General features: G+C 32.7%; 2 protein-coding genes across 3 annotated transcripts in view; one reads left to right on the top strand and one right to left on the bottom strand.

Annotated features, from left to right (window-relative positions):
- Positions 1–16,483, bottom strand: part of SCaMC (Short Calcium-binding Mitochondrial Carrier) — a 102,061-nt gene that overhangs the window by 80,365 nt on the left and 5,213 nt on the right. The window lies entirely within an intron of this gene.
- The window catches only part of LOC136978111 (early estrogen-induced gene 1 protein), a 62,538-nt gene continuing 57,909 nt past the window's right edge, over positions 11,855–16,483 (top strand). Inside the window, exon 1 of the mRNA XM_067273772.1 lies at positions 11,855–11,873. The gene's annotated coding sequence lies outside the window, so the exon portion shown is untranslated. The remainder of the gene's footprint in view (positions 11,874–16,483) is intronic.

The raw sequence follows: 16,483 nt of genomic DNA, 5'->3' as shown, positions 1-16,483 counted from the left end.
AGAACTTTTTCTTTTTTCAAAGTATTGTCATCTTCTGAGCTTTTTTGTTGCTCTTGATCAGAAATAACAGCAACATCTTCATCTTTTTATTTTTATCATAATTTTCAATGAATAGCAAAATAAAAATATATTAATTGAAAATTTGTTCTAGCAGTTCACGATTGTTCAGTCAAGTATTGACTATTTTTTTTCTTCTATAAGTATTAGATATAAAAAAACCGCACCATTAATATATTGTTTAAGTATCAATTTCCTTAAAAAACATTTTCTTTTTTCAAAAAAATTAATTGATTTAACTTTACAGTTAGTTTAACCGTTGTTATTTTGTCTGTACCGCATTTTATCAGAGACAAAGACTATTGGGTTTTATTCTCATCATTCTTTATTCCACTATGCATTTCGGGTGCAATCTTTTTCGTTTATTTCAATTCGTTTATTTATTTCTTTTTCGTTTATTACAATTATTTAGATTAATTTAACACTAATTATTACAAGAGATTATTTCAAATTGCATTATTGTTAATATTATTGTGAACTAACCTTTTTTTTTTTTAAAAAAAGGTTTAAAAAAGGTTAGTGGAATAAAGAATGCATAAAATGCATAGTGGAATAAAGAATGATGAGAATAAAACCCAATAGTCTTTGTCTCTGATAAAATGTGGTACAGACAAAATAACAACAGTTAAACTAACTGTGAAGTTAAATCAATTAATTTTTTTGAAAAATGAAAATTTTTTTAAAGGAAATTGATACTTAAACAATATTTTTTTCTTTTTGGAATTTGTGCTCAAATAACGAATTTTTCCAGTTGGGAACAGTTCAAGTACCAGATACTGCTGTATTTCATTCTATAATAAACCAACGATCACCTAAATATTCGGGATATAATATGGCTATAATCAAATAATTAATACAAGTAAATTTGGTATTAGAGGTAAGCATTAGGTGCCATTTCTTAACTAAATTAATAATTATAATTTTAATAATTTATTAAATAATTTAGAACTTTCTGGAAGAAAATAACTGACTCAGGGTGGGGCTTGAACCTGCAGCCTCCACTTACTTCAAATAATTAATACCAAATTTAAGTGGAGGCTGCGGGTTCAAGCGTATTATAGCCTGAATATTTAGGCGATTGTCGGTTTATTATACTAACTCACTGAGCTTTGAGATATGTATTATATATATTTTTACAAATGAATACTTACCTATGATTAAAAATGTTTAACAACACTTACCTAAACATGTTTAAATAAACTTTACTAAATATGAACATTAATCTATAAGAAGAAAAAACAGTGACAATCTTGAGGACTAAAGTCTGAAAACAATGACAATGACACCTGGTTGATAGGAAAGTTAGTGCAAGTTTTTTCTTACTTTAATGAAAACTGATAATGCAAGGAAGTCTGATGAAAAACACAAAATCTCAATATTATAAAATCGACAGGCAAATTTGAGACATGTGCGCTTACTTGAATAAACAAAATATTGAATAATGAGGTTTACACTTAAAAATTGTGAAATCTCGTATGGAGGATTTCCAAAACAGTGTTAGAGCAAAACCAGAAGTCAAGTTTTGTGGGGGATATCCCCAATTTTCAAACCATGTTGTAGAAGTATCATGCTGTACAAGAGATACTTGTATAGTGTAGATGTACCAGTTTTGGCCAGTGTAGTATCAGTTCTGGCCAGAAAACAAATTTAACTTAAAAATATAATCACAAATGAAACAAACTTTCATTGTTAACTGTGTGAACAGTTAACAATAAAAGTTTGTTTCATTGGACAGATTTGAATATGTGGTGATTATATTTTTAAGTTAAATTTGTTTTCTGGCCAGAACTGGTACACTGGCCAAAACTGGTACATCTGCCCTATGTAAAAAAAATATTCATATTATCTTAGCATTCAGAAATATTTCAATCACCACCAGACCCTGAAAAGGTATAAATTTCTGTATTTCTATCATTTCTAGAAGATGACAAATTATATAGAATAAAATGAAAACTTAAAATTATTTACTTCAGCTTTACTTGAAATTATTGGGTTGTTCGGAAAGTAATTTCGTTTTTTACTACTAGAGGAATAAGTTGTATTTTTACCAGCTAACTTCATTTTAATCCACATTTTCATTATATATTTTGACAGCTGACATTTTAAGGCTTATTTGTAAAAAATTTTGTTTGATTCTGTACAATTGTTTTTTTTTCCGGTATCCCATCAAATATGGAAAATCGAAAGCATCATTTTTGGCATATTTTGCTTTTTTATTACCAAAAAATCAAAATGATGTTCAAGCAAGAAAAAAGTTGTGGTACATGTATGGAGATGTATTGAGAGAAAGACAGTGCCAAAACTGGTTTACAAAATTGCGTTCTGGCAATTTTAATATCGAAGATACACCACATTCTGGATGGCCATTTGAAGCCAATGAAAACAAAATAAAGGTACTGATTGAAGCAAACTGCCGAATAACAACACGTGAAATCACTAAGAGATTAAATTTGTCAAATTGAACTGTTTATGATTACTTAAAACGAATTGGTTTCGTTTCAAAGCATGATATATGGGTTCCACATGTTCTTAAAGAGAGATGCTCTCTTTGGAATTTTAAGGAAATTTTTTTTTTGAGTTTTCACCAGACAATTTAACAACTGATTCAAAAGTGTACTGCCATCAAGTAAACAAACTGAGTAATATCATCAAACAGAAAAGGCCAGAATTGATCAACAAAAAAAGTGTAGTGTTTTACCATGATAATGCTAAATTTCACACAAGTTTGGTAACTCGTCAGAAACTGTTACAGCTTGGATGGGATGTATTACCACACCCACCATGTATGCCAAATCTGGAACCCTCAGATTATTACTTGTTCTGGTCTTTACAAAATTTTTTAAACAGTAAAACATTTACTTCAAATGAGGATGTCAAAAATCACTTGCATCAGTTTTTTGTAAGCAAAGATCAAAACTTTTATGAATGTGGAATCATGCTACTACTAGAAAGATGGCAACAGGTATTTGACCAAAATGGTCAATATATAATTCAATAAAATATTTATATATTATAAGAAAATTGTTTTTTTCCCCATAAAAAAAAAATGAAATTACTTTCCGAACAACCCAATATTTGTAATTAGTATGTTGAAGTTTTAGTTATTCTAAACTCAACAATTTCATTACATTTTGTGTTATATCTAATACAACTAAAGATTTAAATAATAAAAAATAAAGATTTAAATTCTAATTTTTATATATTAAATTTTCTTTGTATACTTGTTAACCTTTATAAGTTTACTAAAGTAAATTAACACTAGAAGATGGTATTTTTAACTTTGTGTCAATAACTAAAAAGTTTTAAAAATGCATATTCAATATTAGATTCTCAAAATCATATTTCTAATAGCAATAATACAATAAAAAAGTAGCATAATTGCTTATACTAATACATCTTACTTCTTGGCAATGCCATTAGATGCTTTCTTTACTATGTGTATTCTACATTATAAATACACAATATCCAATTATTAATATAAACAGATATTATCCTTTAAAATAATCTTTTTAATAAATAATAATTTTCAAAATGAAGGAAAACACAATATATTAAAAAATAAAAGTTAATTTTATCTGTCAAACAGATAATCCAAATAATAAAATTTTAAAATCTACAATTACAATACCGTTCGAAAATGTACTTTGTACAATTTAATAGAAATTTATCTTAAAATAATTATTATATAATAATATAATAATATTATTATTATTATGTTGGGTTAAGTTAGATATACTCGGTTAACACCGGTGGCTGTGTACTATGCCGAACCAAAGTCAAGGCATAGTAACCAAAACAGAAATTAAAGAAGTGTATCAGTGTGTGTGTCTGTATTCAGGAATTTTCTCACAATATGACATGTATTCAATATAGTGGCCTTCTGTAGAGTGATATATGTGTTTCTATTCAATTCTAATGTGCCTAGGCTTTTGTGTAGTGTGTGTGGTATGACACCTGTAGAGGAGAGAACAACAGGTACAATAAGCACCCTATCCATCCTCCACAGATGCCTTATTTCCTGGGCGAGTTCTGTGTACTTGCTAATTTTTTCAGTGCATGCGTTTTGTATATTGTGAGTGTTTGGAATGGATATGTCTATAATGTATGTGATTTTATTGTGTTTGTCAATGAGTGTGATGTCTGGTCTGTTGTGGTAAATTGTTTTATCTGTGATTATGGCTCTGTCGTAGTACATTTTGTGCGTGTTGTTTTCCAATACTGTCTGTGGAATGTATTTGTAGTATGGTTCGTGGATGTCTACTAATTTGTGTTTCTTTGCAAGCTCTTGGTGTATTATATTTGCTACTTGATTATGTCTGTGTAAATAATCTGTCTGTGCCAAGAGCTTGCAACCAGAGGTGATGTGTTGTATAGTTTCTGGCATGATGTGACATTTTCTGCATGTGTCATTTGTGAGTGTTGCATCTTTGAGTATGTGTTTTCTGTAGTTTTTAGTATTTATGACCTGATCCTGTATGGCAATCATGAATCCTTCCGTCTCCCCAAAGAGGCATCCCCGAGCTAACCAGCTGTTTGACGCAGTTTTGTCAACAAAATCCTGGGCCAGATCGTAAGGATGCCTGCCATGGAGTGCCTTTCGAGCCCACGATTGCTTAATGGTGTCTATGCTTTTTATATGTTGCGTTGTGTCCATATGATGTGAGTGTAAGTTTAATGGTGTGTTATTTGAGTCTGCTAGAGTTACTGCTTTATGTAATTGTGATGTTTCTTGTTTTTTGTAGAAAAACTCTCGCAGTGACTGTATTTGTTTGTAGTGAAGGTTAACTATGTCAATCAGGCCACGTCCGCCATCTTTACGTGGAAGGGTTAATCTTTCTGTGGCAGATTTAGGATGATGTTGTTTATGCTTAGTAAGTGTTGTTCTTGTTTTCCTTTGGAGTTGCTCGAGATCTGTGTGAGTCCAATGTATAACTCCAAAAGAATATGTGAGTACTGGGATGACATATGTGTTTATTGCTTTAACTGTGTGTTTTGCATTTAATTGTGTTCTGAGAATAGCATTTAACCTACTTTGGTATTCTTTAATTAATCTTTGCTTTATTTGTGTATGTTCTGTTAGTTTGGCCTGTTGGAATCCTAAATACTTGTAGAACTCGCCCTCTTCCATGGATTCAATAATGTCTCCATTTCCAAGTGCAAAATCTTCTTTCTTCAGGATTCCTTTTTCTATGTGAAGTGTTTTGCATTTATCTAGGCCAAATTCCATTTGTATGTCCTTGGTGTATGAATGTGTGATTTGTAGGAGTTGATGAAGTTGTTTTTGTGTGGATGCATAAAGTTTTATGTCATCTATGTACATGAGATGTGACAGTGTATACTGTGTTGTTTTTTCGTGTCTGATATTGTAACCATATTGCGTGTTGTTTAACATGTTGGATAATGGATTCAGGGCTAGGCAGAACCAGAGAGGACTCAAGGAATCTCCTTGAAAAATTCCTCGCCTAATAAAAATTTGGTTTGTTTGTATGGAAGTGTTACTAACCCTGAGATGTAGTGTTGTTCTCCAGTGCTGCATAGTGTTTTGAAAGAATGCAATGAGTGATGGATGTATTTTGTACATGTGTAGGATATGTAGCAGCCAACTGTGTGGAACACTGTCGAATGCTTTTCTGTAGTCTATATATGCCATGTGTATGTTTCTGTGTTGTCTGTGTGCTTGCCGTAGAATGACTGAATCTATGAGTAACTGTTCTTTGCATCCCCTGTGGTTTCTACGGCAACCTTTTTGTTGTTCTGTTAGAATGTCGTGTTCTTCAACATGTTTGTATATTTTGTTTGCAATACAGGATGTCAATAATTTGTAGAGTGTTGGAAGACATGTAATTGGTCTGTATTGTGTGGGGTCTGTGGTATTGTTGTTTTTAGGTTTCATGTAGGTGATGCCCTGAGTAAGAAAATTTGGCATGTCTTGTGGATTGATGATGATGTGTGTTAGATGTTTAGCTAGTTCCTGGTGCAGTGATGTAAACTTTTTGTACCAGAAATTGTGAATGTTGTCTACACCAGGTGTCTTCCAGTTGTGTGTTCTGTTAACAGTGTATTGGAAATCATGTATGTTTATTTCAACACAGGGCATAGTTGGTATGTTGTGCAAGTTTCTGTTCTCCTCCTCGATCCAGCCTGCATCAGCATTGTGCGTGACAGCACTGGACCAAAGAGAAGACCAATATGTTGTGAGTTCTTCTTCTGTTGGTGTGCCACTGTGCTGTGTATCAGTGTTTGCTTTGTTATTAATTTGTCTGTAAAAGAGTTTTTCATTGTTTGTAAATAATTTATTTTGTTGTTTTCGTAGTGTACATGTTTTGTATCGTTTGAGTCTATGTGCTTTGGCAGCAAGTTTTTGTTTTAGTGTATCAATATATTCTGTAATGCGTGTGTTGTGATGTTCATGTTTTGTGTGTGTTTTTATTTTCTTGAAAATGTTTTTGAGCTGTTTCCTTAATTTGGGTGTTATGTTGTTTTTAGTGTATTGTGTTAGCCTGCCTAATTGCTGTCTAATGTCATTTATTTGTGTTTCTATTCTTCTCTGCCAGGCAGGCTTGTGATAGTATTGTGTTTTCTGTGTATTTGTCTGTGACTGTATTTTCAGTCCATGGTGTGTCACTACTGTGACTGCCCCAGCATAAACTAATGTATGAATGTCTGCGAGTGTAGAAATTGAATGAATGTAGTGTGGTAGTAAGTGAGTGTTTACATAATTTAGTGTTTTTCCTACTTCCTTTGACGTGTTGATTTTTGGTATTCGTGGTCGTTGTGTGGGATCTGTACCTGTATATTTAGTGAGTGTTTCCTGAAATATAAGTGAGAGCGTATTAACTAAATCCATGTCTATGTTATCAGTGATGGATGAGGAAGTGTCTGTAGTATCATTAGTGGTAATTGTTGTATGTGTGTTATTATCAATGCTTGTTGCTGGATTATCCTGACAGGTTACATGATCTTCATTAATGTTAGATGTTTCTGTCTGTTGATGTATTTGATCAGCAACCTGTTGTTTGATAAGTTCAAGTGTTGTTTGTGGAATAAGGTTGTTGTGTATAATTGTTCTTTTTTGATCAACAACCCTTTGTTCGGTGACAGTGAGATGAGGATACTGTTGTGTGAATTTATGGTGTAGTTGTTGTCTGTATGCTGTCATGTTTGTTTCGAGTTTTGTGATGGTGTAATAAGTACGGATGATAAACTCGTTCATTTCTACTGTCCATTTCATCCGTTGGCGTGGTTTTCCAGCCTTTGTGGTCTGTGGATGCATTGCCACAGAAACACCAAGGCTGGGTTGGTTCCTCACATCTGTTGAGGGCATTGCAGTAGCCATGCTTGGGCCGGTGCTGCTTTCGCCACCGGTAACCAAGGGAGACTGTGGCCTATTTTTCGAACGTGAGCCTCTGCCTAACCCACGAACGCGGACCTTGTTAACCCGGGCGACGTCCGAGCCGGTATCACACTTTGATCTAGTTATTACCATGATAAATATCTCCACAGAATGTGGGTGTGGTCACTCTTAGCTTCATTTCTCCCCATAGACCTTACTGGCATGGGTGTCCCTACCAGGAGCTTGTGCTCCAGCCTGCATTGCCCTATGGATCAGTAAAATTACTGGGCTCTCCCACCACGACCAGGTGGTGACCCCGGGAGAGTTATTATTATTATTATTATTATTATTATTATAATATTAACTCTCCCGTGGTCACCACCTGGTCGTGGTGGGAGAGCCCAGTAATTTTACTGATCCATAGGGCAATGCAGGCTGGAGCACAAGCTCCTGGTAGGGACACCCATGCCAGTAAGGTCTATGGGGAGAAATGAAGCTAAGAGTGACCACACCCACATTCTGTGGAGATATTTATTATGGTAATAACTAGATCAAAGTGTGATACCGGCTCGGACGTCGCCCGGGTTAACAAGGTCCGCGTTCGTCGGTTAGGCAGAGGCTCACGTTCGAAAAATAGGCCACAGTCTCCCTTGGTTACCGGTGGCGAAAGCAGCACCGGCCCAAGCATGGCTACTGCAATGCCCTCAACAGATGTGAGGAACCAACCCAGCCTTGGTGTTTCTGTGGCAATGCATCCACAGACCACAAAGGCTGGAAAACCATGCCAACAAATGAGATGGACAGTAGAAATGAACGAGTCTATCATCCGTACTTATTACACGATCACAAATCTTGAAACAAACATGACAGCATACAGACAACAACTACACCATAAATTCACACAACAATATCCTCACCTCACTGTCACCGAACAAAGGGTTGTTGATCAAAAAAGAACAATTATACACAACAACCTTATTCCACAAACAACACTTGAACTTATCAAACAACAGGTTGCTGATCAAATACATCAACAGACAGAAACATCTAACATTAATGAAGATCATGTAACCTGTCAGGATAATCCAGCAACAAGCATTGATAATAACACACATACAACAATTACCACTAATGATACTACAGACACTTCCTCATCCATCACTGATAACATAGACATGGATTTAGTTAATACGCTCTCACTTATATTTCAGGAAACACTCACTAAATATACAGGCACAGATCCCACACAACGACCACGAATACCAAAAATCAACACGTCAAAGGAAGTAGGAAAAACACTAAATTATGTAAACACTCACTTAATACCACACTACATTCATTCAATTTCTACACTCGCAGACATTCATACATTAGTTTATGCTGGGGCAGTCACAGTAGTGACACACCATGGGCTGAAAGTACAATCACAGACAAACACACAGAAAACACAATTCTATCACAAGCCTGCCTGGCAGAGAAGAATAGAAATACAAATAAATGACATTAGACAGCAATTAGGCAGGCTGACACAATACACTAAAAACAACATAACACCCAAATTAAGGAAACAGCTCAAAAACATTTTCAAGAAAATAAAAACACACACAAAACATGAACATCACAACACACACATTACAGAATACATTGATACACTAAAACAGAAACTTGCTGCCAAAGCATGTAGACTCAAACGATACAAAACATGTACACTACGAAAACAACAAAATAAATTATTTACAAACAATGAAAAACTCTTTTACAGACAAATCAATAACAAAGCAAACACTGTTACACAGCACAGTGGCACACCAACAGAAGAAGAACTCACAACATATTGGTCTTCTCTTTGGTCCAGTGCTGTCACGCATAATGCTGATGCAGGCTGGATCGAGGAGGAGAACAGAAACTTGCACAACATACCAACTATGCCCTGTGTTGAAATAAACATACATGATTTCCAATACACTGTTAACAGAACACACAACTGGAAGACACCTGGTGTAGACAACATTCACAATTTCTGGTACAAAAAGTTTACATCACTGCACCAGGAACTAGCTAAACACCTAACACACATCATCATCAATCCACAAGACATGCCAAATTTTCTTACTCAGGGCATCACCTACATGAAACCTAAAAACAACAATACCACAGACCCCACACAAAACAGACCAATTACATGTCTTCCAACACTCTACAAATTATTGACATCCTGTATCGCAAACAAAATATACAAACATGTTGAAGAACACGACATTCTAACGGAACAACAAAAAGGCTGCCGTAGAAATCACAGGGGATGCAAAGAACAGTTATTCATAGATTCAGTCATTCTACGGCAAGCACACAAACAACACAGAAACATACACATGGCATATATAGACTACAGAAAAGCATTCGACAGTGTTCCACACAGTTGGCTGCTACATATCCTACACATGTACAAAATACATCCATCACTCATTGCATTCTTTCAAAACACTATGCAGCACTGGAGAACAACACTACATCTCAGGGTTAGTAACACTTCCATACAAACAAACCAAATTTTTATTAGGCGAGGAATTTTTCAAGGAGATTCCTTGAGTCCTCTCTGGTTCTGCCTAGCCCTGAATCCATTATCCAACATGTTAAACAACACGCAATATGGTTACAATATCAGACACGAAAAAACAACACAGTATACACTGTCACATCTCATGTACATGGATGACATAAAACTTTATGCATCCACACAAAAACAACTTCATCAACTCCTACAAATCACACATTCATACACCAAGGACATACAAATGGAATTTGGCCTAGATAAATGCAAAACAGTTCACATAGAAAAAGGAATCCTGAAGAAAGAAGATTTTGCACTTGGAAATGGAGACATTATTGAATCCATGGAAGAGGGCAAGTTCTACGAGTATTTAGGATTCCAACAGGCCAAACTAACAGAACATGCACAAATAAAGAAAAGATTAATTAAAGAATACCAAAGTAGGTTAAATGCTATTCTCAGAACACTGTTAAATGCAAAACACACAGTTAAAGCAATAAACACCTATGTCATCCCAATACTCATATATTCTTTTGGAGTTATACATTGGACTCACACAGATCTTGAGCAACTCCAAAGGAAAACAAGAACAACACTTACTAAGCATAAACATCATCATCCTAAATCCGCCACAGAAAGATTAACCCTTCCACGTAAAGATGGCGGACGTGGCCTGATTGACATAGTTAACCTTCACTACAAACAAATACAGTCACTGCGAGAGTTTTTCTACAAAAAACAAGAAACATCACAATTACATAAAGCAGTAACTCTAGCAGACTCGAATAACACACCATTAAACTTACACTCACATCATATGGACACAACACAACATATAAAAAGCATAGACACCATTAAGCAATCGTGGGCTCGAAAGGCACTCCATGGCAGGCATCCTTACGATCTGGCCCAGGATTTTGTTGACAAAACTGCGTCAAACAGCTGGTTAGCTCGGGGATGCCTCTTTGGGGAGACGGAAGGATTCATGATTGCCATACAGGATCAGGTCATAAATACTAAAAACTACAGAAAACACATACTCAAAGATGCAACACTTACAAATGACACGTGCAGAAAATGTCACATCATGCCAGAAACTATACAACACATCACCTCTGGTTGCAAGCTCTTGGCACAGACAGATTATTTACACAGACATAACCAAGTAGCAAATATAATACACCAAGAGCTCGCAAAGAAACACAAATTAGTAGACATCCACGAACCATACTACAAATACATTCCACAGACAGTATTGGAAAACAACACGCACAAAATGTACTACGACAGAGCCATAATCACAGATAAAACAATTTACCACAACAGACCAGACATTACACTCATTGACAAACACAATAAAATCACATACATTATAGACATATCCATTCCAAACACTCACAATATACAAAACGCATGCACTGAAAAAATTAGCAAGTACACAGAAGTCGCCCAGGAAATAAGGCATCTGTGGAGGATGGATAGGGTGCTTATTGTACCTGTTGTTCTCTCCTCTACAGGTGTCATACCACACACACTACACAAAAGCCTGGGCACATTACAATTGAATAGAAACACATACATCACACTACAAAAGGCCACTATATTGAATACATGTCATATTGTGAGAAAATTCCTGAATACAGACACACACACTGATACACTTCTTTAATTTTTGTTTTGGTTACTATGCCTTGACTTTGGTCCGGCATAGTACACAGCCACCGGTGTTAACCGAGTATACCTCACTTAACCCAACATAATAATAGCATTATTATTATTAATGTTAGTAACAAATTTTATAAATCTGGGCTACAGGACAAAAAAATAGTCCATGTTTCAAATTGTAATAGATCATATATCATAAAATATAAACTATCAAAAATATTCACTCTTGTTTAATTTTTGTTTAAATTAGGATGCAGACAGATACAGGTAAGAATAAAACAACAGGTAATTAAATGCAGAATGAATTTACTTTCAATGCTTTTTACTTAGGTAAATTATAATCAATTAAATGGAACATTTAAAATGACTGTATTACATGTTCTGAATTCAATATTCACTTTGATTCATTTTTCTTACAATGTAGGAATTATTAGACATTATTCAACAGTTTAATAGTGTGAATATATATAATTTCTATTATATTAAAAATAAATTTATTATATTTATAAATAAATTTCAAGTTTTAATAAAAATATTACAGTGAAATTCCATTAACACAGTATCAGGTATGCCAGCAAACCTGATAAGCCATCATGTCAAGCTCATTTTTAGGGAGTATCAGTGCACTGAGTATTCATCTGTGTTTTTACATAACATTTACATAACTAGGTAGCCAGTTAATTAAAACTAAAAATAATAATTTAAATTTAAATTAAATATTTTAAAATTTAAGCTCTGGCTTTTATACCAAAGCATAAACCAAAACTAAAATTAAAAGTAGAATCAAAATTAATTAATTAATTAAAATCAAATCAATTTAAACATAATTTTTCGTCAAATATGGATAAAGTACTTGTCCATCTTGATTGATTTGGTTATATTTCATCCCAGCAGTTGGAGTTGAGTCTATTTATAGCACTTTTTGTAAAGTGTTAGTTTCAGTTTTATAGGTAATGAACATTTGCTTTTAATATGTAAAATATATAAAATATAAATATAGAATATAGATTAGATAGAGATAAAAGTGCACAAAGTAGATTAATGTTTTCTTGTTTTAAAGCAACCAAGGGTAGGAATAATCTGAAAAAATTAAAATGGTGTTAAACAATCATAAAAGGCAGATTTATACAGTTTTATATGTAAAAGTTATGTAAAATTTTGTCCAGGAAATAAAAAAAGAAAAAAAAAAAAAACAAAAAAAATTGCATTCTCCAATAAGTCAGCATATTCGATAACCTGGTACCGCATCAGTCCTGATAAAGCCAGGCTAATGGAATGTCACTGTAATTACTAGATATATTTTGTTTTATAGATTCTTTTCAAGATTGTTTTTTACAAAGCTAAAAACCTTTAAACAAATCTTTAAAATTTTCTATGATAAAAAGATTAGATAAAGATCACTTAATTTTGAATAAATCACACACTTCTATTACTAATATATCTTTTATATGAAATTTAAATCTTTAAGTGGCTATAAAATTAATTGTAATAATGCTTAGAGAAAAGTAAATCATTTCATATTTTATAATTATAAATATGAAATGATTTACTTTTTACAGTTATATTAAAACTAACTTCTATTTAAAATACATTAAGAATAATAGTTCATAATTATAAATAATGTTAATTATTTTTAAAAATATTTGCATTGTTCTCATTAAATTCTATAACAACTTAATCTAATAATTTTATATTACTATTAATTCAATTAATTTTAATATTATTTACTATGAATTAATAGTAAGATAAAAATTAATTTAAAATATAAAATAAGTTACACATAAGAAAATTTATTTAAATTTCAAATTTGCAAATAAAACATTTTTATACATTTAAAAAACATTTCTGAAAATATGCTCCTAATAATACGCAAATATGCAATTCTTAACCAATTTATTTATAAAAATGTTTAATAAAGTTTCAGTCAATTATTAATATATATATATATATATATATATATATATACACACACTACCGGCCAAACCCGATTTCAGGCCAAACTGATTTAGAATTATTATTCAAGTATATTAATGGTTAAAATAAAATTAAAAGGCAATCAATTAGATAAACAATATTTATTCAAACATAGTCTACTTAATTATAAAAAAACGGGGTTAATGTTACCCTACATATCGAAGGTGACGGCTCGTCTCCAGCAATCAGAAGACAGGGAACAGTGGGGACGCACGTTATAACCTAACCTAACCTAACCTATTCTAATAAATTACCATAATTATTAGAATAGGTTATGTTAGGTTAGAACGTGCGTCCCCACTGTTCCCTGTCTTCTGATTGTTGGAATTGGAGACGAGCCGCCATCTTCGATACCTAGGGTTTCGAAGATGTAACATAACATTAACCAAACACGGTATTGATTAGAAGTGACACAACACTTGTACAAAACTATAAAATAAAAATAAGCTAATCAGTACTTATCAGTTTGTATTTTTTTTATTAAGCCATGCACTTTTAAAGGCAATTAACTTTCGAAAATATTTTCAAAAATTGAAACAAAATAATAAAAATAATTTTTAGAGTCAAACTAAAATTAAAAATGAACTTATTTGTGCTTCTTAGTGTAACATATAAAATATTTTCTTTTATTTATTTTTACAGAGTGTACTATGGTGGCATTTTGAATTACACAAAATTATTTTTTTCACACTGGCACCTATTTATAGTACATAAATCAGTTCAGACTAGGACAAACTAGTTTGGCTGGTAACATATATATGTAAATAAGAAAAAGTCACATTTTCTTTTTCAGTACAAAACATCAGTATAAAAATAGATACAAGTAAGTAAATTATTGTTTGTTAATTATAAAACAAGATGATTTATGTAATACAAAGAAAGACTCATTTTTATACTTTATACTTAAACTTGGCAACAATTTTATATATTTCATAATTATATAAAATTTGACTTTGTATTTTTCTGAAATATATTTTACTCAAAACTTGTTTTCTGTTTTGTAGTTTACATATTAATATAATTATGTAAGGAAGAATTAAAAAAAACTGTTCTACATACATTATATGGGTGTACTATAGATTACCACCTATGAAATTTCAGGACTTTGATTATATATTTGAACTCAGGTGACCGAGACGAGTTTAACGGTACCCTATTTTTGGACCGGAGACGAAAAATAAAAAAGTTATCATACTTTTTCACTTACCATACTTTTTTAATGCTCTCATGAAGACGGCACCATAGTTGCTAGTAGTGCCATGTTGCGGTAAAGTCTGCAAACCATGATGTCGGACTACGGTCATCTCCAGTAGGGTTAAACACGCAATACAAGAGCGGAGAGAGCGACGCGACTTCCGATCATTGCACGATCGCCATTTCGGTTAATGTTACTTATGGCAGCGATCATGGCGGTCGTTCTCACTGTTCGTGCTCCCGACTGACCTCCCGGAGGGGAGCCGCCAGCAGGCCGCCATGTGCTAAATGTCACTAGTTATTGATTCATGGTAGTTCTTGAACAAAGTAAAAAAAAAAGGGGGGAAAACGTCTACTAAAGGCAATTTTAACGGCAAGCGACGCAACTCCCAATTGCGATAGCGAGGTCGACTTAGCGGAGAGAGTGACGCAACTCCCTATCATTGCGCGATCGCCGGAAAAAGTATGATAACTTTTTTATTTTTCGTCTCCGGTCCAAAAGTAGGGTATCGTTGAACTCGTCTCGGTCTCCTGAGTTCAGATATATACCCAAAGACCCGAAATTCCATAAGTAATCTATGGTATCCCTCATTATATATATATTATAGCCCCACAATTAAAGAAATCAATATCATTGACTTTTTGAACTTCTAAATATGTAAATGAATATGAAAAATTTTTTATCAACAGTTTTTAATTACAGAACTATTTTTAGGATACCTATGGACATTTAAATATATTCTACAATAGTCTTCATTTTGTAATTTTTAATAAATATATAATTCAATATAACTTTTTAATTATTCTATACACTTTTTCTTATAAGTTTCAAACAAGTTAGTAAGTCAATATATGTAAATATGTGGATATATGTAGTATTATGTAAAAAATACATTACACACAATTTTTACATTCCCAGTTGTTATATATAACAGAAAATATGGTGATTGGTCAAAAAATGACCACCCTAAGATTTTTAGTTTTTGGACTTAGGACCTTCAAACATAGAGAAATACAAAAAAATTTGGGGGTTTTTCTGTATGCATAAATGCTTATTTGTGTGGCATGATTTTGTTCATCCACTTTATAGTTTAATAACGGCCATGCTGTTTGTCAAAAATTTCTGAAATTTTGCAGGTTTATATGTTAGGGGGATCGATGCTATTAAATTTTGGTGGTTAAAGGTTGAGGGGTGGGGAGATAGAGGTGGTTGTGTGTAAAGTGGAGTTGGACTTAATGAAGATTTTACTCATTACTAGCATTTACAAGTTTTTTATAAAACTCATCTCTACTCTCAAATTTAATTTTTGTTTTGCCATTTTATAATCATCATTAACATAAAATTTTTTTTAAAAAGGTGGTATTAGGTAAAAAGGTTTTTACAAAGGTGGTATAACAGATGGTACCACATACAATTTTAAATTTATTTTGCTGGAAAAGTTATACAACTCATTATTAATTTTTTAATATATATTTTACTTAATTTTTCAAATTAAAAAAAAAAAACCATTATTTTATTCTAGCAACTGCTAATAGAGCAAATATTTAGAATAATAATTTATACTCTAATTACAAGCATTTAAAATCTTAAAATTTTCTATCAGCCAAACTGGTTTCTTAATTTGTTAATAAACAATATAATTATGACAAAACTATAACTGAAATTATCCAGATATATCAAAGATCTATGTCATAGCTGTTAATTCCTA

Source organism: Centruroides vittatus, unplaced genomic scaffold (genome assembly GCF_030686945.1).
Source record: "Centruroides vittatus isolate TY-2023 unplaced genomic scaffold, ASM3068694v2 contig_488, whole genome shotgun sequence".
NCBI lineage: Eukaryota > Metazoa > Arthropoda > Arachnida > Scorpiones > Buthidae > Centruroides > Centruroides vittatus.
The sequence above is the reverse complement of the archived record's forward strand: the minus strand, read 5'-3'. Positions and strand labels throughout refer to the sequence as shown.